The following is a 25,380-nucleotide window of genomic DNA, read 5'->3' as shown; positions in this document are numbered from 1 at the left end:
GAACTGAGTGTGGTTCACAACATAGCATTCTCACTCTTTTTTGTTAAAGTTTGCTTGCATTTTATCTTCTCTCATTTTTTTTCCTGTTTGATCTGATTTTTCTTGTGCAGCAAGGTAACTGTATAAATATGTATGTATATATTGGATTTAACATAAATTTCTATTATGTTTAATATATATTGGATTACTTGCCATCTAGGGTAGGGGTGGGGGAAGGGGAAGGAAAATTGGAACACAAGGTTTTGCAAGGACTAATGTTGAAAATTATTCATGCATATATTATGAAAATAAAAGGCTTTAATAAAAAAATTTAAAATAAAATAATGGATGCAAGTCAAAACTATTAAAGACAGCAACAGGTCCATATCCAACAATGAAAGACAGTGTTTTCTACATAAACTAATCAATTGGTACCATAGGCAGATGTTTAAAAGACCTTTCTTTGAGAAAAGGGTCAGTCCCCTCAAGAAACTAAAAAGGGGAAAGGGAGAGAGAGACATAGCAGACATAAAATAATCAACAATACAAGACAGTACTTAATTATAAAGTTTGATCTACATGCTAAATGCAAGGAAGGGGAATGTGAGCAGTAGTAGTCAAGGAATACTTGATAAGAAGCAGTGTAACATGAGCCAGGCCTTGAAGGATGAGTTGGATAGAGGAAAAGGACAAAAAGTGGACAGGATTCTAAAGAATAATGTAGATGAAGGTGGAAATGGCTATGGCATGTTCATGAGACATGCTCATCCTGGTAAGAGGAGAAGGCTTGGTTTAAAGAGGAAGTAAAGTTGGGTAAATAGACTTGGATCCATAGGATCACAGGATTTAAGATTCATATAGGGATTTATATAGATCGTCTAATCTATCATCTCATCTCACAAATGAGAAAAACAAAGTGAACCAACCATGGTAACATTGGTAAGAAATATTAAAACTGGGATTTGAATAGAGGTCTTCTGATTTCACACCCAATTTTTTTTTCTAAACCACATTACCAATTATGAACTACTGTGAAAGCCAAGTAGATATGGTTAGGAAAAATGAAACCATTAAAGACTGCTTATGAATTTTTGTTTTGTTTTCTTGTTTGCTTTTGCTTCCTAAAGTCTATGTTGCTTATGACTACAAAGATCAAGGCACATCACATGTTTATACCTAATCCATGTGTGATTTATCTCCTTACAAATGACTACTCAATGTTATGGAATAGTATTGTTCTGTAAGGAATGACCAGCAGGATGAATACAGAGAGGATTGGAGAGACTTACATGAACTGATACTAAGTGAACTGCGCAGGACCAGGAGATCATTATACACTTCAACAACAAGATATTACGAAGATCAATTCTGATGGATGTGGCTCTCTTCAATAATGAGATGAACTAAATAAGTTCCAATTGTTCAGTAATGAAGAGAACCAGCTACACCCAACGAAAGAACACTGGGAAATGAGTGTGAACCACTACATAGCATTTCTACTTCTGTTATTGCCCACTTGCATTTTTGTTTTCTTTCTCAGATTATTTTCACTTTATTTCTAAATCCAATTTTTCTTGTGCAGCAAGATAACTGTATAAATATGTATACATATATTGTGTTTAACATATACTTTAACACATTTAACATGTATTGGTCTACCTGCCATCTTAGGGGAAGGAGTGGAGAGAAGGAGGAGAAAAGTTGGAACAGAAGGTTTTTTAAGGATCAATGCTGAAAAATTACCCATGCATATGTCTTGTAAATAAAAAGCTAAAATAAAAATTAAAAAAGAAAAAGAAAAAATGGCTATTCAATCATTCTTCATCCAAGCTTTATTTCTATCTTCATTTTACAATTTATCTGATTTATTATAATAAGTAAGATGCTTTCCAGGACCAATGTGTATATCACAAACTGTCCCCTTTAAATTTTCTTTATTTGGTATTGATTCATTAAAGTCATTCCAGTGTCTCCTATCAAGGTATAAAGATCACCCTGGGTTTTTCAAAGTTACATAAGGAAAGCACAAATTATACGCAGTTCTACAGCAAAGTCCAATGAACAGATCTGGTAATAGCATAGGTCCCTAACAACCTGCCTAATTAAATTCAGAAAGACTCCTCTCAAAGACAGTTGCAGGCACTACAACACTAAGACTGTCTTAATAAAGTGACACAAAAGTCACAATTTGAATCTGTGATGGAACTCTCCATGTATGGAGTTCTCTCTATGTAGGCTACTTAAAGAAGTGATTCCCAAGTCAATTTTCAAAGACTGTCCTAGAGCATTTCATAATTTAAAAAATATAAACCCAGGGAACTAAAAATCAGGAATTATAGGAGAACTATGCTACAAACTCTAATGATATGTCGATAAGTATTGTATTCTTTCCCTTTTCAATGGATAAGAGAGAGAGGGGGGATACAGGGAGAAAGAAAATTCCAAACTGGGAGGAAAAAAAAAAAAACTCCAGTGATAAATTACCAAAAAATTAGGAATCACTGTCACATGGATGTTTCTTCATCAGTCACTCAACATATAGAAGGTGCTTTGCTGATATCAAAGATTAAGAGTTTTGACACTAGAAAAGTTGTGAAGCCAGTAGACTGGATATATTCCAGAACTTCCATGTGTGAACTAGTCTTGCCAACTGATGTTAAATATTCTGAAACTTTACCACAGAAATCTTATTCAGCTTAAATCACAGTCAAAGTCAAAGCTCACCGCCTCATAATGTCTGCTGCTTAAAAGCTATTTCTATTGGTCTGGAAGAGTGGAATATTCAATACAGGGACAGTCATGTTTGTGAAAATTCTGGTTGATATCAAGTGGTCAAAACTATGTCCTCAGATCATTCCTTTATTAAAAATGTAGTTTGGAAAAATATTTTTAAAATGTAATTTAGCTTTAATAATTTAATGGCATTTTAAGTAATTTGCACTAAAGACTTTTAAGGAATTTAGATCAATTTACCCAATAGAACAAGTGACTGCAATTAGATTTCCTTTATACCATTCTTTAAAAAAAAAAAAAAAAAAAAAGTGATCACTTCAGTTTACATCCCATAAATTGCAAATTACTTTTAATAGGGAAAAAAAAAGAAAAATAGTCAGAAAAAAAATGATTAATACATCCAAAAAATTTTTTAGTATAGATACTCCACACCCACAAAATTTCTACCTCTAGAAAGGAGTCTAGGGAGATATCTTCTCATATCTCTTCCTTGGGACCATTCTTATACTTTCTAATTTTACAACATTCATTCCAATTGTTTTATGGTCACCTTTCCTTTCATTTAATATAGGCAATACTTCACATCCATACAATTTCTGCCTCTGGAAAGGAGTCTAGGAAGATACATTCTCATACTGCTTCCTTAAAGCCATTCTTGATTTTTATAATTCAACAATATTTATTTCTATTGTTTCCCTTCCATTTTTATCATTGTAATCATTGGGTATATTGTTTTTCTAGCTCCTTATTTTACTTACAACCACTTTTTCTGTTGCTCTTAAGAAATATTCCCTGAGGATATGAGAAAACTAGGACATTAAAAGCATCATTGGTGGAGTTGAGAACTGATCCAACCATTCTAGAGAACAATTTGCAACTATGCCCTGAGTGCTATAAAGCTGTCCATACTTTTTGTTCAAACATCATTATTACTGGATCTGTATGCCAATGAGATCATAAAAGAGAAAAAAGGACCCACAATATGCAAAAATGTTTGTAACAACTCCTTATGGGAAGTCAAGGAAATGGAAATTGAGGAGATGCCCATCAATTAAAGAATGGCTAAATACATTATGGTATATGAATGTAATGAAATAATGTTGTTCAATAAGAAATGATGAACAGGCAGATTTTTGAAAAGACTGGTAAGGTTGATGCTGATGCTGAGTGAAGTAAGCAAAACCAGAAAAACACTGTACACAGTAACAAGAAGATTACATGATGATCAACTATGATAGACTGAGCTCTTTTCAGCAATACAATGACCCAAAACAATTCCAATAGAATTGGGAAGAAAAATGCCATCCACATCTAGAAACTGAATGAGGCCAAACAGAATCTTTTTTGTTTTTTCTTTTTTGTGGTTTTTCCCTTTTGTTCTGATTTTTCTTTCCCAAGACTAATATGAAAATATGCTTACAATGATTATACATGTAAAATCAATATCAGATTGCTTGCTGTCTTGGAGAGGCAGAAATATCTGGAACTCAAAACCTTATGAAAATGAATGCTATCTTTACATGTAATTAGAAAAATAAAATAGCATTCAGAAAATAAAATGTAGGAAAAAATATTCCCTCAACAATACCAATAAAGTTAACTTTGTATATGAGGGTTTTTTTAAAAGGTTAAAAGATGCTTTCAAATCTTACATGAAAACATAAACAGATTTATCTTGCCAATAAAGTCTGTCCATATAGCAAGAACACCTGTATATAAATTATTGTCACTGCTCCTACTTCTGCCATTAAAGTCACATATATTAACATAATTTATACCACCCACACCCAGGGCAATGACACTGAAAAGACAGCAGAGCTCTAAACAAATATGGAGCTTTGCTTTTGGAGCAAAGTGTTCAAAGGCTGAACAAGACAATAATCTATAAAAGCCATGAACAGTTTAATATATTGAAGGGCAGGCTCCAACATAAGGAGTGATAGGAAACAGTTAATATATTGAAGGGCAGGCTCCAACATAAGGAGTGATAGGAAACAGTACAACATGAGGTTGCAAAGTTCAGTACAAAAAAGAGTTGACTATTCTCCCCTTCCCCTCCCCCCCAAAAAACCCACCACTTTGACCCAATTTGAAATTCACTCAATTTGAAAATTATCCTCAGATTATCCTGGAGATAATTCCCAGAAAAAAGAGAAAACCAACTCTCCCTGTACTGTCCTTTTTATTTAGGATTTACCAAGAGCCAGGCACTATGCTAAGCACTGGGATACAAAGAACGGTAAAAGCATTCTGCTTTTAGAGCTCACAATCTAGTAAGAAAAACAAGTAACCTCTGTACAAATATATTCATAATATTAGAGATAATCTCCAATTACAACATTAACAGAAAACATTAAGATTAAGAAAATGGAAAAGGGTTTCTTTACGAGGTTAGACTTTAGATGAGATTTAAATGAAGACCGGAGGAGGGGAAGTGAAAAACCATAATTAACAATAATGCAGCCAGCCAGTATCTTTCAGAGAACACTTAAAGCAGAAAGATAGAAGATGGCTGGGAAGAGTAAGGTTATAAAGGGCTTTAAAAAACAAACAGGTTTTATATTTGATCCAATATTTATTGAAGAAAAGGATGACATAGTCAGACCTGAGCTGAACTGTAAGGGGAAGGAAACTAAAGCAGGAAGACTGGTCAGAATAATCATAGGCCAGCACAAGGTGATGGTGGTGTGAATAAGAGGGATGTTCAGAAGGGAGAAACAACAGGGCATGGCAACCAAGGGGACAGTGAGAGAGACAGGAGTCAAGGGTGACTAGGAACAGATGGGGGACAGTAATGGCCAACTGAAGAAGGGTGAAGGGTTTGAGGGGAAAGATAAAGGAGTTCTGTTTTGGACATGGCAAATTTAATAGGCCAATGAGTTATCAAATTTGAAATGTCTAATAGCCAATTAGAGTTCACACAGATCTCAAAGTCACCTGTAAAGAGATATATGTTAAATTCAAGACACTTTAGGAAATTTTAATCACCTTTTTTACTGTTTCTAATGTTCTGAAAAACAAAAAATTAAACTTAAAACATGAAACGTAATCTATACTTCTATTAAAGACTACCTAATATGAGGAGTTTTTTAAATATAGGTTTGATAAACACTTTTTATCCATTAAAAAAAAATACACTAATCCTAACAATGACATAAAACAATTTAATTCCTAAAAAAGAAAATTACTCTCTACCATTATCTATCTTGATCTTTAGTTTTTCTAAATCGATTTCCCTCTTCTGTGGTTTTTTAATTATCAGATCCTGGCATGTTGGAAGAGCTGGAAAAGCATGTAATGATCATCTAGTCCAACCTGGGCCAAATGAACATGATTCTCTGAATCCAAGGCTGTGTTCTTTATACTATTATACCATGTTCTCTCCAGCAATGTCTCCACCGAGATCCTAATTACTTTAGGACAGGAGCCAAAATGATACCTAATAAACTCTTGGCAAGTGCCTAACAATTGTTTTAGAAATGAATTTAAAAGTACCTCAAATGAATACACAACTTTTAAAGAGTATTTTATATTAAACATCTAGGAATAATCAGAAGAAAAAAGAACATTTTTCCATTTGTTAATATTATATTTGCTCTTTTAAAGTAAGGTCAAAATATGTTTGCTAGAAAATAAAAATATAAAACATCAAGTTTTGATCTATGAAACAATTTGCTTGTTCAAATTTCTTCATTATAGAGGAGGGCATAAATGAGTTAGAGATTTAAGAGCTTATTTATGTACAGGCATGAGACATATACATTCTCAGATATGACTGCTGTGTTAAAGATAACGACGAATGTTGGAGGAGATGTAGGAAATCTGGGGCACTCACATTCATTGTTGGTGGAACTGTGAAAGGATCCAACCATTCTGGAGAGCAATTTGGAACTCTATCCAAAGGGCTATCATATTGTGCATACCCTTTGATCCAGCACTATTTCTACTGGTTTCTACTGGTCCTATATCCCAAAGAAATCTTAAAGGAGGGAAAGGGACCCACATGTGCAAAAATGTTTGTGGCAGTCCTTCTTGCAGTGACTAGAAACTGGAAACTGAGTGGATGCCCATCAGTTGGACAATGGCTGAATAAGTTATGGTAGATGAATGTTATGGATTATTTTCTTCTGTAAGAAATGACCAGCAGGATGATTTCAGAGAGGCCTGGAGAGATTTACATGAACTGATGCTGAGTGAAATGATCAGAATCAGGAGATCATTATACAAGGCAACAACTAAGACTATATATGATGATCAATTTCGATGGATATGGTTCTTCAACAATGAGATAATTCAAACCAGTTCCATTGGTCTTATGATGAAGACACCCAGAGAGAGGACTGTGGGAAATGAAGATGGTTCCCGACATAGTATTTTCATTTTTCTTGTTGTTTGCTTATATTTTTTCTTTCTCTTTTTTTTCTGGTTTGATATGATTTTTCTTGTGCAGCAAGATAACTATATAAATATGTATGCATATATTAGATTTAACATATATTTCTATCATGTTTAAAAAATATTGGACTACTTGCCATCTAGAGGAGGATGTAAAGGGAGAAAAATTGGAACACAAGGTTTTTCAAGGGTTAATACTGAAAAATTATTCATGCATATGTTTTGAAAAATGAAAAGCTTCAATTAAAAAAAAAAAAGACTAGATGAGGACTGGATAGGTAGTAAGTGATTTTGAAGTAAAAATAAAAAATAACATGAATGAAATATTAAAAATTACAGTTAAGCATTCAGAGATTCAACAATCAAGTTTTTAATTAATAATGTTAAATTCAGTATAGACTTTCAAAAACTGTAAATGTAAAAGTTCAGTTTAATTTCAATTTAATTTAATTCTTCCTTCTTTTTGTTTACTCCCATTCTGAGGTGGTGGGTTTTTTGTTTTGCTGTTGTTGTTTTTTTTTTTCCCTTTGGGAAGGATGTTTTTTGTGTTTTAAGTTTAAGAACTCTGGTAAGAATTAATCAAGAATTCAATCAAATTAGGTGATTTTTCCTTTAAACTTCAGAAATGGTTTTAATTCCCTTACCACACAAAAGCAAATGAGAAGCTTCCAGACCAAAGCCAACCTGAACCTTAACCCTTGTTCTCCATACTCAAATGGATCTCAGCAATGAGGAGCCCTCCCATGGGCCCAGGGTTGCCCTTTGGATGTAACTCTTGGCTGGGTTTTCCCATGTGTTCCCCAGAGAAAAAGAGGTTTCTGCCCAACTTGCTCTCTTGCTACTCACATGCTACCAATAGTACATATTAGTCCATTGCCTAGCCTTTTCCCTTATCACATGACCAGCCCCATCTTTACTGCTCATATACTTTCTTGATAATAGTCTGTTATTCAAAGTTTCTTATGTGTTAAAAATCCTGGTCAAACCTGTCATGGTTTCCTTCAACCTCTAAACAATACCAATTTTTAATTATTATGAAATTGCAGTAATCCATGAATTGTAGCCACAGAATACTATTTTTAATACTATTCCCATGGAATTCTATTCCCAATAGAATACTGGCATTAAAAATATTCTTTCTGGGGGCAGGTAGGTGGCTCAGAGCACCAGCTCTGAAGTCAGGAGGACCCAAGTTCAAATTTGACCTCAGACACTGAATACTTCCTTTCCCCTGGGACACACTGGAGTCATTAAGGAGTTCTGAAGTTTCCTCAAGCAAAGTCAGACTACTTCCTTCTGCCTTTTAATTCTAAGTTCAGTTCACTGTACAGCTATACTTTCTATCCAAAAGTAAACACACAAATAACAATGGAAAAAAAAAAACATAAACTCTTGAAAAATGAGGACTTAATATTTTTCATTTGTGTTTTTCTCCTGATAAATGAACATTTGCCAGACTAAAATGAAATTTAATTTGTTCCTCTAACCTAGCACTGTATAATTATCTTTGCTCCTCTTCAATAGCCTCAGTTGCTTCTGCTTCTGATTGGATGGAGGAGGAACCCAAACAAAAACCAAGACCTCCTTCGAGCTTCCCCTTAAAGAGGACCCAACAGTGCAGCCATCTCCCCCTTGCCAAGAGCTCCAACATCATCTTCATCTTGCTCCCCGCCCCCTTTTCCCCCTGATCCCAAGGGCCCAGCACATTAATGGCAGACAACATGCAGCTCTAGTCTCAATGCAGTTCAAAACTCTAGAAGCTCAAGCCTTATTAGCCTTCTTGTTCAATCCATTTTATCACAGTAAGATTTTCACTAATTCAAAAGTTATTTTTAAGCTCCAACATGTAATTTTTTTTGTCTTCCTCTCCATCTTCCTCCTTAATCCCATACTAGAGAAGTCCACCAAGATTTAATCAGTTCTTCCTCTGGAGGTGCATAGCATCCAGCACATGAAATTAAAAAGTATTTTCCACTCTGGCATTTTAAAGATACTTCACAAAAACAAGCAATAAAAACAAAACACAAAGACTTTTAGAAGGTGAGACTGAAAAACTTGTCTCCCTTACGGAAATTCAAGGAGAACAACAAATAACTGTGCATCTGTGCTTCTGTTACTCCAATAGTGGTTTAACTGACAGGAAGCCAAAAGGAAGGCAGAGCACACAAAATGTCAAGCATTTCCGGCCTCTCTACTACATCTTTGGATCTCCTGCATCATAGTCCATCGGTTTATGTGAGAGTCAGAAAATATCACAGATTAATTGATTTAAAACAAAATTATTTCCATGCTGGAGACTAAATTTCAATATGCAAAGAAATATTTGGCTCTTATTTCAACATTAACTTTCTATTACATGCAGAAAAACTTTAAAAATCACAATCACAAAATCAAATTAAGTGTTCAGCTCTTAAAACCTTGTTTTCAATAAATGTAGATATTTCTATAATATGGGTGAAAAAACAACCTCTTCCCAAACCTCATTAGTCAAAAGGTGATTATGTCAAAGGTTAAAAATTTTCTCTTCAAATTGAGTCCTAACAAGATTATTTGGTCTTGCCTCTTTAGTTTAGGGGCTATTTTTATAAAGACTCTCTTGAAATTCAAGAGTCAATAAGGATTCCCAATTACCCTCCACTCATTCATGTTGAACCGTCAACTATGCTCAAATGAATTTCACTCAGAAATTTACTCAAATTTAATCTGTGTTCAAAACTTAAAACCACAAACTAAATGGTACCTTTTCTTTCTACCTCTTCCTTCCCCATCTCTCTGTTAATCACATGGACTCTAGGAATGATTTACAACTTATTATGGTCTTTTATTTAATTGTAACCATTTTTTCCCTTCATATAGCAAATTCTCCATCCTCAGTCAAATTTAATAAAGGTCCTTTGTCCTTATGCCACCTATTTACTAAGCTCTGAGCATAACATTATGCCCAGTACAGGCTAGAAGATATCATAAATAATAATTAAATGGCTTGAAATAGCTAACTTTTGTCATAAAACAGCCTATTGAAATAATGCTTAAAATGTAAATGGAAATCTGTGCTATATTAATTGAAATACACAGTTAATCTAACTTCTATTCAGAGAATGCTGGTTTTCTGCTTAATTGGCAGGATATGGAGACTAGGGAGCTTTTTGAATGGTGACCTTTATTACTAAAAATGGTAAGAAAAATATCAGAAAATGTGGAAATATGTTTAAAAGAATTGCACCTGTTTAACCTATTAAATAACTTACTGTCTAGGGGAAGCGAGTGGGGAGAATAAGAGACAAATTTGTAAGAGTTAATGTTGAAAATTATCTGCATATATTTTGAAAAATAAGCTATTTTAAAAAAAAGAAAAACATCAGAGCAGTTATAAAAATTTTTTTCTAGCAATCATTTGAATAATTAGCCAAATGTGGGAATGAGCAGCATTTAGCTTTTATGTTACAGTAGAACAGTAAGCATGATGCTTCTTTCCTATCAAACTCAGTCAAATCTCAGTCTAATAAGATAAATGCAGAATATTTTTTCATTTATATAAGCTCGATCTTGATTTATTGGTTAAGTTTTGCTGAAATTTTCCCCCTTTCTCTTTACTCCTACATTACAAATAAGAAGTATTTAACATTTTGTAGGGTCATGGTCTAATGAGCTCTATGTCCACAAATAATTTATTAAGTGCTCACTACATCCCAGACTCTGCTAAGTGCTGGATGCTCCTTCTGGGAACATGGTTTATAAGTGCATAAAATAAAAGATTACAACAAAGAGCAATTATATTGAAACAATTATCAAAATATTTTAAAAGATTAACCTCTGTCAGGCTGGCTCTCTGGGAAAGGGAAAAATAGATATATAGGACAAATTATAGTTATTATAAAAGAAAAGCAATCAATTAAAAAAATTCTTTAAAGAAATTAAAGTTAGCCAAATGTCTCTGGCAAAGTAGTGGCCAAGTCAAGACCAGTTTTCTGCCTCCTTTCTCAACTTCCCTTTCTTAAGTTTCACATGTAACTAAAGGTTTTTAAGTAACCACACCAAGAAGCAGTTTCACATTCTTAGAGAAATAACTGAATAAATCACCAAAGATTTTCATAATACAACAAATATATGTATAATTGTTTGATCCAACAATATTACTTTAAAGATATCCTTAAATAGTTGACTAGTCTATTTGCACAGAGTTACATACTACATACCTCAATATGTTACTTCATACAGCCCTATAATAATTAGTCTAGTAGTAGCTCTCAAGTTAACTTGTTTTCCCTCCAATTAAATCAATTTGTACTAAGCTCCATGCAAAGGTCTGTAAACTTCATTGTTTCAACTTTGGTATGTTACTTTTCCTAACAATTAAGATTTCATCTTCCCTTTTAATAGCTAAAAATAATAATTTTCTTGCATTTCTTCAGACTTTGTATAACGGTTACCCAATCAATTGCAAGGTAAAGTAATTTTTCTTGGCCTAAGTTTTTTAACTAACTTTTAATGACTATTCTGATTGAGAAAACTATTGTTTTTCAGTGCTCAAAATATAATCAATAGAAATCCTTAAAGTCTGCTTTCAATTTACAAGAAAATAGGACAAATGAATAAGGCAACCAATTAAATGTCTATCTTTTGAGATATGTATTTAGAAGTGCAATGAATCAATATATAAAAAAGTCAGAATTAATGAATATTTATAAGACAAAGCAAATTAGGAATTTAGATTTAAATTTCAACCTATGTAAGCTAAAGGTCATTCAGATTACTGAATTCACTGGGAAAATGAAAAAAAAGCAAAACACAACTGGAAATCTAATCCTCTTTTAAGAAAATGATCAATATAAATGTACTTACTGGCTTTCCAAAAGATTTATTCAGGAAAAACAAAACAAAGCAAATAAATAAAATAAATAAATAAAAATCTCTTACATCAAAGTGGCTTAATATCCCACACATGAAGAATCTCACACTTGTACTTGCACACTAATCAGATATGAAAAGGACCTTAGAGATGGTGTAGGTTCAGCTTCTTTCAACCCACCAATCTTGAAACCAAAAGGGACTTGCCTAAAGTCACCAAAAAATGTCACAGAATAGAGTCTAGAACCTAGAACTTTAGTCTCCTAGGTATTTCCCTCTCCTAAGGAAGAAGATACAAATTCCTACCCTCCCAGACTCACAATCTTGCTATCACATGAGACATCAATCACTTAGGCCTATATGGTAATTAAAAACACCACTAGTGCATATGCAACATAAGGTGTTATACATCCATGACAGACAACATAAAGTATCAAATTTCAAAATTGTTTATTGAATGGAATATTATAAACTTTAAAATAGGAACGTCTTACCTAATAAGATAGTTATAAAGATAAGATGCTTCAACAAATAGCAGACCTTTGAAAATTACAAAGTATACACACACACACACACACACACACACACAATAAACCTAAAAATGCATTGTAAAACTCTTTGCTGAATGTTGATAATAAAGCATCTGCTGAGAAAACTAAAATCCTGTAACTTCACCCCAAAACAAAAAAAGCCAGCAAAGGCTAGTCTCCCCTTTCTCCTCAACCTCAAGTCTACATTTGAACAAATGAACGAAACTGGACTCATCCAATTTCACCTTTTTAGTACTGACAATTACTCAAATTTTTTAAAAAAATACTACTGGTTTTGAAAACTGAGGGCTCACTACTGAAATGTGAATAGCTCATTTTGAAATATGACTATTATTTAGCACTAACCTAAACAACTAAGAACAAGTATACTGTTTCTCTCTGAGACAAATGTAAAAGCATTGCTCCCAAACTAGAAAAAAAGTGTAAAACGCATACATCAATCTATTTTAAAAACACAACTACCCCAAATTGCCACCATCTTGGCCAAAAAAGTCTTTTTGTTTTAAGATTATTGTTAGATGGTGGAGTAGATTTCCTGATCTTCTTAGAAGAAGGCATAAATAGTAGTACTAATGGATCCAGAAATTTGGGATAGATTGGGTCTGAATTTTTGAAGGAAATCCAAATGAGAACGCAGACTTAGTGAAGTATAAGCCCAAGGCTTTTTTTTTCTTTTAAGATTTGTTGTAAGATTATATGATGATCAATTCTGATGGTCATGGCTCTTTTCAACAATGAAGTGATTCAGGCCAGTTCTAATGGTCTTGTGATGAAAAGAGCACTCGGAGAGAGGATTGTGAGAACTTTGTGTGAATCACAACACAGTATTTTCACTCTTTTTGTTATTTGCTTGCATTGTGTTTTCTTTCTCATTTTTCCCCTCCTTTTTTGATCTGATTGTTCTTGTGCAGCATAATTATGGAAATATGTGTGGAAGAATTGCACATATTTAATTGGAGGGGGGAAGAAAAAAATTTGAAACACAAGGTTTTGCAGGAATAAATGTTGAAAATTATGCATGTTTAAAAAAAGACTTTAAAAAACAAACAAACAAAAAAAAAAAAGGTTTGGTGGTGGTGTTGTCTTTTCAGTCTCTTCTAGACCCTATTTGGGGTTTTCCTCAAAAAGATACTAGAATGGTTTATCTCCTTCTCTGACTTTTAAGGATGGATATTCAAAATTCAAGTTGTCTTAATAGCTTAATCAAAGTACAGAAAACAAGAAGCAGGTTTCTGCAGACCATGGTTTAGTTTAAAGGAAAAAAAACACCACCACCCTTTCCCCCCGAAAAGACAACGAAGTTAAAATAAAGAAGAATATTGGACAAGAAAAGTCAGGAGTTCTGGAGTCTAGCCCTAATTCTTCTACTGATAGATTGACTCAATTAATTCCTTAATACTTTTCATTTCCTCATCAGGAAATGAAAGGCATGATATCTCAAAAATTCCTCAAGATTAATTTTTTTTAACTACCATTAAGCAACCCCTCTAAAACAGAATCACTGCCTAAGAACAGAAAACATCCTTATCTATTTGTTAAGGGAGTCAGCTATGAAACTTCTGATGGGAAAAAACCCTCTGCAGCGGGTTGCTCTAAAAGACCTAGTTAAATTTTTAATTTGGCCTAATTTACATAATGACTTGTATCCTCAAATCAGGCAGACTCTTTAAGTCAACTATTTTTCAATCACAAAGATTAAACTGAAAATGTTATTCCTCCAAGACCCTTGGATCAGAAATATGAAGCCTAGAAGGGACACCTCAGAAGCCCAACCCCTTCATTTTACCAGTAAGGAACATGAGGTTCAGGGACACTGACTGCCCAAGGTCATACAAGCAGTGGCAAAAATGGTTTGAACCCAAATCTCTAACTACAGAAGTAAAGCACAGAACAGCTCTCTTCTGTATAGCCTCCCAAAGCCCATAGGCCCACAATCCTTCCTTCCCTGCCCATGCCACCCATGCCTAGAATGCCTCAGCCCAACTCTGCCTTCTGCAGGAGGCCTCTCTCACACAGGACCATCTCTGGTGTGCCCATCAGAAGGGCATTTTTATTTCTCTGCATTCTCCACCCTTGGCAGAGTGCCAGGCTGGCTCAAATGCATAAAACTCATGAATGGAGGAGTGTCTGTCGAGTCATTTCTTTCATTAAACAACTCTATCTGCAGGGAGGCTCATTGAGGAGGCTTTTCTCTCAAGAAGTTTACAATCCATTGATTGCTACAGGAAGGGACCCAGAAATAATTTTAACCCGAGACAAGAGGTGGTAGGGGTGTGACAGCAGGTGTCAAGGACAGGAATTTACTCCAGATGTACACTATCCAAGTGAAGAAAGCAGAATATTAAAAAAGAAAAGGAAGGAAGGAAGGAAGGAAGAAAGGAAGGAAGGAAGGAAGAAATTGGTTCAGATGCAGAAAATATAGGCATGTGAGGGGCACTAGCACCCTAACTGATCTGGCTTCTCCAGCCCACCAACCCTTAGCATTACTGCTGAGACCATTTCTAATCAAAAACCTTTAGCTATTCCACTACTGGTCTATTTAACTATAAATTCCCGAATAGAAGATTTAAGAGTGCTCTACAGTGTTTCCACATATGGAGCTAAGAGACTTTATTTTAAAATAGATGCTATTAAAATCAAAGCATTAATTCCCAAAGTACTGAAAAATGCTGTAAATTTTAAAACATGTGCTTTGATATACTGGAAAATTTATCATTAAATACATACCATAATATTACCTAACCACAAATAAACAGGTATACCAAATGAAACTCAGGAATTCTCTTAAGATCAGAATTAAAATCACTTAATAAGCCCCATAGAAAAACAATCTTTTAAAACTTACATGAACTGAGCGATGAAAAGTGATGTAAAGCAAAATCAATAAAATAACATTAAAATTATGCCAAATCCTGTGCAATTGCAATTGACCAATCTTGACCCTAAAAAGAGACAAGAGAGAAAATATACTTCCCTTCTTTGGAGAAATATGCAATTTTAGGTACAGAATATTACATACTCTGTCAGACCTAGTCCTATCACTTGATTTCACCTAGTTGTTTTTATTTATTCTAAAGGAAACTTCTTGGAGAGAGAGGCTTATCTGGAAATAAGTGTTGTAAAAATAAAAGTCACAAATAACCACCCCTTTTTTTAAAAAAGCAGAAGAGAAACAGGATTTTCTAAATTTGCTTAGAATTTCAGGAGCTAGACCAGAGGCAGTTAGGTAGCACAGCAGATAAGAATGCCAGACCTGATGGGAAGAAAATGAGTTCAAATCCATTTTCAGACACTGGCTTTGTGGTTTTGAGCATAAATAACTAATCTCTTTGTCTTCGTTTCCTTACTGTACAGGGTGACAATAATAGCACCTGTCCTTCCCAAGAAAGCTTCAAAGATCAAAAGAGATGAGATAAAACTGGTAAAGTACTTAGCACAGTTCCTGGCACCTAGTAGAGGCTATACACATGCATATTCCCTTTCTTACTCCAGCCCTCCCATCCGATCATCCTCTTGCACTTGTTCCCAAATGGAATTCTCATCTCATCATCTTCTTTGGTATAGTACAGCCAAGGGACATAAGAAAATAGTTATTATCCAATAAGCATAATAAGTCTAATGAAAGTCTTTAATCAATTCAACAATTAGATCTGGGACTGCTTTATAATCTCCTATATTATGTTGAATCTATACAACATTTAAAAAGTAAACATTTCAGATCTTTGTATTACATGTAGATCTCACTTAAGATATGAGTACCAACTATATGGATGATCCTTTGGTGCAACTGAAAAACAGGAAAAAAGTAGTAGATGGGGAAAGACTTGAGCTCTAGTCTCAGATCTATTATTTCACTCCTCTGAGTTTCAATTTCTACCTATTAGAAACAAGGGTATTAAAATAAATAAGCTTCAAGGTCTGGTCCCAGTTCTAAAATTCAAGAATTCTAATGCTAGCAAAAATACAAAAAGATTGAAAAATAAGTAAATGAGTTACCAGAAGGTACTTTGAATATACAACTATTATGCCAGGGCATGTGACAGTGATATCACTACAATGGGCCCAGGGCATTTTGGGCAGGAAAATATCTTTACTGGTCAGCTCAGAAAGCTGATAACTAAACTACACAAACTGAGCAGACAGGTCTTTTAAGAAAACCAAAAGAAAGGGGGGGAGGGGGGGGCCGCACACAAAACCAGCAAGCTGTGACCAGCAAATTCTCCTATTTTTCCAAAAGACTACATCTAGGAATCATGATTTCAATTCAGAATCTCTTCTCCTTTTCCCATCCATTAAAAAAAGTAGCATATACTTCATGGGTTTTTGTTGAGGGAAACAAGGAATCTTAGTGATTGAAAAAAAATTTCAGTATTGATTTAATGACCAAGATCTAAAAATAGATCTGTAAAGAATCCACTTTAAATGGATTCTGCCAATGAGAGGAAAGACTGCTCTTGTAATTAACATTCCCCCTTTCCCTCCCCAATCAATCAATTCCATTGGAGTTGGATAACTGAAAAGCAGAAATAGTTCAGAGAGACAGTCCCTACCTCTGGATCAGCCCCAGATTCTTGGACAGTCAAGGACCGATTATTCCAAACAGACAGAAACAAGTGATATTGGCTTTCTAGCAATGCAGGGTGTTGGCTCTCTTCCCACTTCCCATTAAGTAAGGGCACTGTGTTCAGCATGGCTGTAGAAAAGATATAGAACCAGCGAAGCATGCCAGAAGTCCCAAACTATAAGAGCCAAGAACCAGCATGAAAGCTCTACAGATCATATCAGGGCATCAGCTGGGCCAGGAAAGTTTCCCTCTCTCATTCGAAGGCAAAAAGATGATGTACATTAAAAAGGATTTCTGTCCCCAGCCCCTAAGGAATGCTTCAGGGCAGAATGGGAAATATTTAGTCATGCAAAATCCACAAACCTAAAAAGGGAAAGCTTTTTAGCTAGGTGGTGTAGGAAACCAGGCCAGGACCCTCCTTCTCCCCTCCCCCCCAATCAGAAAAACCCAAACTCAAATCTGACCTCAGATAATTTACTGTGTGACCCAGATCAAGCCACTTAATCTTGTGTGCCTCGGTTTCCTCATCTATAAAATGAGCTGGATATGGAAAATAGCAAACTAATCCAGTAGCATGAAGGTAAGTCATCTAACTTTTCTCTTTGTCCTCATCATATAATGACCATGAAATCCCTAATTCTATGGTGCTAAATCACTTAAGTTCTCTGAGATTCTGCTACTTCATGTCAAATAAAAAGACTGGGCTAAAATAAAGAATTTGGGACCTGGGGTGCCAGATCTTGTTTTGACCAATCTATTTGAAGAGAACGGTTTTTCTTTGTATTATGTTTTTTTATTTGAAAACATTCTAAGAAGGGTCCTACAGACTTCACCAAACTGTCAGAAGAAACACTCACACACTCAATCTGTGTCTCACTTATTTTAGGTCTTTTTCAGTTCTAAAATTCTATCCACAGCACAATACAGAGTACTTACTCTGGGTCAGGGGCCCTACTTTCAAAACCTATCTGACATTTTGGGCAAGTTTTAGAGCCTCTTTAGCTCTTTTAGAGCCATTTTAGAGCCTCTCCCCTGGTAAAAAGAAGAAGTCCCCTGGGGTCTCTTGCAGTTTGTGGATCTATGGTCCTAGGACTCTTCCAATTATACCCAGATGCTAAGTTGGTCATCAGGGTGAGCAAAGGGCTTTAAGATGTTATCTCTGATTGCCCTTTGAAATGCTAAACTAATTCAATTCTTTTCAAGGATTTTATATCCCAAACTTACAGAGATTTAGTTTACCAAGGTGTGGAGTCTGGGTTACAACAAGGAGGACCAGGTGGCCAGTTTCAGAGGTTCACCAGCCTCTGACTTCAGGCATCAGGAAGCCAAAAGCAATACAATAAACAAAGTTAACAAGGGGCAGTGCACAGTAGCCAAAAATTCGATGTATTTAGGCCTGAAAAGATAGCCATCATGGCATAAATCAGTCCTTCTTAAAACTTTTCCCACTCACAACTCGTTTTTGCTCGAGAAATTTTATTGTGATAGCAGGGCATATAGGAATAGAAAAAAGATATGCAAATCAAACATTTATTGATAATAAATTATAATTTCAAAATCCCTATATTCAGTTATGAGACCCCCATATGGGATGGCAAACCACAAAGACTGATTGCAGTTGCTAACTTGAAAAAGCACTGGGTTAGGACTAGGGATCAAAAGCAAAGAGCCCCTCTCTTCAAGGAGCATACATTCTAAAAGAGGAGACAACATATATATTAATAGTCACACGTAAGATACAGGCCAAATATTTGGAAGGTAATTCAGAGGCCACAGTAGCAGCCCCAGGCATTCCTATAGAAGAATAAGAGCCATTGCTTGAGTGGGGATTCTAATAAGCAGACATGAAAACACTCCAGATGTGGGGCTCAGTGAAGCTAAGACTTGGAGATCTGAGCCCTCTATACATAATGATGAGTTGCAAGTAGCCAATTTTGCAGAGTGCATGCATGGATAAGCCTGGAAAGTTAGCAAAGGAGAGGCATTTTAAAGGAAAAGAAAAGACTTTGCACCCTTCACAGGGAGAAAGTTTGGAAGTGGGGCAGGTTTGGAGGAAAGAATTCTATTTTAGACACATTGTATTTGAGACACCTACCAGACACCCACTTTCAAACATCTACTGGGCAGTTTATGGTGCAGAATTAAAACTACAGCTAATGATACAAATCTGGAAATCATTTACATCAAGATTAAAAAACTGAACTAAATTCATAATGAAATCATTAAGACAATAGAGAAAAGAGAAGAGCATCCAGAACTGTGAGCTGAGGACGCCCACATTTAATTGGCATGAAGTGGATGAAGTTCTAGCAAAGGAGACCAAAAAGTGGTCAGGTAGGAGAAAACCCAAAAAGGAAAGATCTTCAACAATGTCAAGTGGAGTAGAAGTCAAGAAAGACTGATATTAGACTTGGAAATTATCAGTCTGATTTCTACATTTATATATAACAGCATGTTATACACATCTATCTAAATTATTACATATTTTGTTTGCGTTTGTAAAAATAATTATTTTTCCTCCCTCAAAAATGGAAAAAAAAAAAAAAAAAAAAACAGCCAATCTAGTTTATTCCCTACACATGGCCCTTCACCGACTTTTTTTTCCCCTTATCAGTTGATGGACCTCAAGAGAAAGAGCTCACCAGCTAGGTACAGAGGAAAGACTGAGAGAACAAAGTATTTGCTTCCTCAGTGGTTATACTGATGGTGTAAAATATAAGAAGGAACAAGCTGCTGCTCACAGGTTAACAGGCACGCTGGATGACTTTCTTATAAAAAAACAATGCTGAGACCTACTAACACTAACATTCCTTTTAAAAGAGTAAAGAACAATAGTTATATGCATTCATAGATAGCCTTCCTTTCAGTTGAAGAGTTCTCAGCAAAGTAGGTAAGTAAATACTATCACAATCAAATGTCACTTAGAAATTTCTGTAAATTATGATTTTAGAATCATAATTAGTTTACTCTAGTTTTGTACTGTTTTCTCAAGACTTCCTTTCAATGACTTTTTTCAAATTTCAATAAATATTTCTCAACATCCAAAAAATCTCTACAATCAACTTATTTTCCTCTTTCCACGTGTGAAAATCAACAAATTTTAATAACTTATTATATAGCTAGTGTAGAGATTCTGACTCTTCCTGTTTATGGAAAAACTTATCAAATTGAGAATTAAACAAGTTATGAGATTTGGAATCACAAATACTATCAACACAGAATAAAAATTAACTAAATAACAAAATCAACCATTTCTAACAATGAATAATCTTAACTTTTTTTCTTAAAAGAAATGTCTCAAATAAAAAATTAGTCTCACTCAGACCAGACACGAAAATACTACCTGCTGCTTGAAACAACTGCTTGAAAATTAAAATTAAAAAAAAAAAAATGGTTGGTACAAATACATAAGGAAAAATTTTTTAGCTAAATCTAAAATATACTTAAGTCAGTCATATCAGAGATAGTTGATCAACTAGTTAGTTGTCTCCATACTCCAAGCCATAAATTAAATATCAGAAGATACCTGTGAATTCTCATTCACTTACTTTAGGGAAAAAAAAAAAAAACAGAAAAATTAAGAAATTTATCATATGAAAAAGAATGATTTGGTTTTACAACAAAAACGAGCCCTCAAAATCCCTTCCTTTAATTTAATGATTCTTTTCTCAAGTCATATTGACAATGCTTTCCATGATATAAAATTCCCAAAGTACTTTACCAAGAAAGCCTCAAACCCACCAGAAATAGCATTCTTTGTTTTTCCCAGATAGTTAAGTACAATCAAGCATGTGACTAACTGGATATATTACCAGAGAGAGAGAAGGGGGTGAGGGGTAAAGAGTACACTCAGCCATGTTCTTCCACAGGTAAAGCCTCTCTCGCCGTAGACTACTGTGGCAGCAACCACTAAAGGTAAAACCAAAACACAGTTACCTTAAATAAGTCTCATCCCTCTTGATTTGATCCCAGGGGCTAGATGATAAAAGAAATCCAGCAGTTTGGTGCTGTTAAAATGGCTCCTGTAGATTGGGGAAGTGGTGTCTGTGCCTTAGCTTATGAGTCATACATGAAACTAAGTGTTTCTAAGGGAGGCACGCCCATGTTGCTGTGGGCCCAATTACTTTGCTAGGTCAAACATGCAAATCTGCAGGTAAAAGTTGGGGGAGGGGAAAAAGGGAAAGAGATAGGGGCTGAGAACAAGAACTACTCTTCCAAAAAAAAAAAAAAAATGTCGCCACAACAAAAATGGTCTAACTCATTAAAAATTGGAACATAAATTAATTGAAGTGAAAATTAATTGTACCATTTAAAAACTTCTTTTCAGATTTCATTTTTTTTCTTTTACTCTTCATACACAGTACCACATAAACGTTAAAGCTTACAAAGTACAACAAGGGGGGGGAAATCTTTTCCCTCTAATATAATCAACCAGTAAAACCACTCTAGCTACTGATTAACTCTTATATGAAAAAGGTATATTGTCATTTGCTAAACTATCCAGATTGCATAGCATTATCAGATGCAGATTTTAAAAGCTGTGTACAAAGTTCAGTGGGGGGGAGGTGGGAGAATAATTCTGAATATATTTTAAATGTAATATTACATTTGTAGTGGAATGATAAGTTTTTATTAAATTGTAGCTGCATTTAGCCAACTCATCATTATCATAATAGCATATAAACCCACCATTTCTAAAATATATATAAAGAGAATATGTTAAAGGCATATGCTCAGTGAAGCTTTATTCCTACCCTTTTTCCAATTCCCTTAAGAGAGCTTTCTAGAAAGTTTTGATCTTGACAAATATAAAATCTTCCTGAGCTTCTATTTCCTCCTGTGTTAAAAGGAGGGGGAGGCTAGACTAGCTGAGGTCCAAGATACCTTCCAGTTGTATAAGGTGAATGATGGACAGAGCCTATGATCTTTCCTTCCTTAAACATTCCTCACACTTTGAATGTATTCCTCCTTTGCACCTGTTATCATTCTACCTTAAATCTATAAATCTAGACATTGATGTTTACATACCATAACCCTTCCTGTAGAGTATAAGTGAATAATATGCTGCTGGTTTTCAACCTTTACTGCCTAGCACAGTCACTCTTACATCCGCTAATTATTCAGCTAAAAGATACTGAAGTCTCAGGTGTCACTAAGTCCAACCCCTTTTTTTTCCAGATGAGGAAAATGAGTTACCATCAGTGAAATAAATGTGTTCTATTTTGTCTTAAGTATTGCTTATTTTTTGCTGTAATGTCTTTTGTGCTTTTACTTATTCTAATTCATTATCAGTCAAGAAATGAGCCAGAAGAAATAAGGTTTTGTTTTTCAAATGAAAAGCAAAGACATAAATTAGTTACTTTTTCATGAACAATTCTGACTTTGGTCTAATTTCAGAAATCAAAGACTGGAGAGGCAGACAGCCTCAAATAAGGGTGAGAAGGCCTGTCTCCATCTGAGGAAGAAAAACCTCAGCCAGAGTCCCATTTCACACAATCACCGGCTGTATCCAGTACAGACAAAAAGTGAAAAAAATTTTTCAGTGCCCCAAATCAGTTCCTCAAAACTGTAAATTACAGAGCAGCTGCAGATCTGCATTTGGAAGCAACCAATACAAATGAAACCAAAGATTCTAATCAGGCCAAAAGAATACAAAGATTTGCCCAGACATCAATTATCTGGCAAGTTTCCACAATCCAGAGAACAATTGCCAACACCTTCAAAATATATTTAAAAAAAAAAAAAAACAACTCACACCTCTGAGCAATCAAAATAAACGTCATTCCCTGAACAAAAGTTCTACTTCATGCATTTTAATAAGATTGTTCCAATACTCAGTCTAGTCACTTTTACTAGTAATAATCCTAAAGAGTGTGATTATCTAGTTCCCAGCTCACCATAGGTGAAATGCAGCCAATTAGAAGAAATAAGAGATAAGAACTAGTATTTGGAGAAAGACACTGAGAAGAACAAGAAATACATACTAGCAGAAAAGGCAACAAAAAGCACAGTTTGATAGGACCATGCATTTAGGTTCAAATAAGTCCAACATGTTAGTAACCCACAATCATTTCCAATATTAAAACAGAAGCTCTTTATCATTTTTTTACATTTAATTTTATTTTTTTAATGACATGTAAAAAACTTTAAGGCTTTAAAAGGAATTTTTCTCACTATAATATATCTCCATTTTATAGAGGGAAAAACTAAGGCTGTGTGAAGCACAGTCAAATAATATAACTGGATTCATATTAAAGCATGACTTATGATTCAGTCATAAGCTTTCCATTAAAAGGGTTAAAATATTTAATTTCTAAAGCTTAAAGGGGGAGGGGGAGGAGAGAAACCATTGGCTAAGAATATGTTCTTATAATTAGATATTACTATTTGTGGATGCTCCTTAACAATGAAATAAGGTGACTTGGGGACTTAAGAACTCACTTGTAAAAGGATATAAATCATTTGTCTGGCACAGACACAATTAAAATATAAATAAATAAAATACTTTTAATTCTACATGCTCTCTCTTTGTTCAAGTCAGCATACAGAACTACACAATTAAAAAAAAAAAAAAACTGCTTAAAAAAGTAACCAGGAGCCAAGATGTTCTAAAAAGAAGATTCATTCATGTTCACTATCTGCTACTTACTAAGATAGTAAACTGGATGAATACAACGTAGAATAATTTTCACCATACATACTTAGTTGTTGCAACAGAATACCTACAAAGGGACTCTGAAAAAAAGCAGTGGGTCAAAAGTCATCTAGTTAAGTCAAAAGAAAATAGAAACATTGACAATTATTTTTAAAATTTGATACTACCAAGTAAAGGTGGAAAATTATAGATTCAGTCAAACCAAGACGGCAGATGACCTCTTGCTCGCTTGCTTGCTTGTTTCCTTCCTTCCTCTTATTTCTTAAAGACATTCTACAGCTTAAGGAATGAAAAGGCAGAACTTCAGAAAAATATTGAAATAATTCATAAACCAATGGTTAGTTTCAGAGTGGGAAAGTGAACACAAAACTAACAAAAATTTCTGGAACACATGCAGATATTTCTTCTATAAATCTTAGGATCTACTAGGATTCTTTTTAAGTAGGATTTGCTTTGAAATTTATTTAGTTAATATGTTCTAAAAAACAGTAATAATAACCTGGCAAGAAAGTTCCCAGGAATAATGAACAATCTTATTAGCAATAGGATCTTAGGTCCTTTTCTTTAGTTCCATTCTTTTCATCTACAAAAAGAATGATACATATTTTTGCACAAGATACAGATATTTTTGGACAACCTTAATTGGAGCTTGTTTTGCTTAGGTCTAATGCCTCCCATAATCTATCCTTCTAATTCTTCATTTCCCTACTCTTTTCTCCATATTTTGAGTGAAATTTATTGTACCCAACTACATGTGTGAAATCTGAACAGACCAGTCAGGTAAGTTCAGGCGCAAATCATTCTAACTACTTACTCTCCTTCCTTCTATATATACCTGTCTAATCCATATATAAATGTTTAATTGTGTACCCTCTTTATTGTGCTAACTTCTAACTTTTTCTTTCCTTTCCCTTCTACCTCCTGCAATATATTTCACTTCCTTGAGAATTTTCCTTCTTTCAGTTCTTTAAAAGTCATCAAGACATAGAATCCATTCGTGGACATCCTGTTTAATTAGACTCCCTCTATGACCCTAATGATGATAGAGTTCACTGGAAACACATGCATCATCTCTCCACATTTCATATTAAAATATAAGCAGTTTATCTTTGTTCTTTTATGGTTATTCATTTAAGTGTCTAATGTTTCAAATTCAAAGATTCTTCCCCTGTTCTGGTCTTTTCATTAAGTATACTTGAAAGTTCTCTTTCATTAAAAATCCATTGATTCCACCTATTAGATTACACTCAGTTTTTCTGGGTAGGTTATTCTTCAATGTATCCTTTATCTTCTGGAATATTACATTCCAAGCTCTCTGCTCCTAAGTAGTGGTGAACGCTAAATCCTAAGCGATCCTCACTATTCAGGAATGGAAATTTTTTTTTCTAGCTATTTGCAGAATTTTTTCCTTTCACATGCTAGCTCTGGATTTTGGCTGTAATGTTACTGAGATTTTTAAAAGGGATTTCTTATAGGTGATGACTGGTGGATTCTATTTCCACTTTTTCTTCTGGTTGTAAAAATCTTTTTGGTCAATTTTAAGATTTCCTAAAATATGATATCTGCATTTTTTTTTGTTTATGGCTTTCAGGTAGTACAGTAATTATTAATTGTCCTCCTTGATCTGATTTTCATGTCAGCTGGATTTGCTATGA

The 25,380-nt window shown here is 34.5% G+C and overlaps 1 protein-coding gene across 4 annotated transcripts in view; it reads right to left on the bottom strand.

The window, feature by feature from the left end:
• ELF1 (E74 like ETS transcription factor 1) overlaps nucleotides 1-21,792 on the bottom strand; it is an 81,838-nt gene extending 60,046 nt beyond the window's left edge. For 3 of the 4 annotated variants that reach the window (XM_051983875.1, XM_051983877.1, XM_051983878.1), the window contains exon 1: nucleotides 21,007-21,113. The gene's annotated coding sequence lies outside the window, so the exon portion shown is untranslated. Of the gene's footprint in view, nucleotides 1-21,006 lie in introns of all 4 variants that reach the window. The other variant, XM_051983876.1, reaches the window with a different exon arrangement.
• Nucleotides 21,793-25,380: the final 3,588 nt, after the last annotated feature.

This window comes from Antechinus flavipes, chromosome 3, assembly GCF_016432865.1.
Source record: "Antechinus flavipes isolate AdamAnt ecotype Samford, QLD, Australia chromosome 3, AdamAnt_v2, whole genome shotgun sequence".
NCBI classification, from domain to species: Eukaryota; Metazoa; Chordata; class Mammalia; order Dasyuromorphia; family Dasyuridae; genus Antechinus; species Antechinus flavipes.
This window is presented reverse-complemented; position numbering and strand designations above follow the sequence as displayed.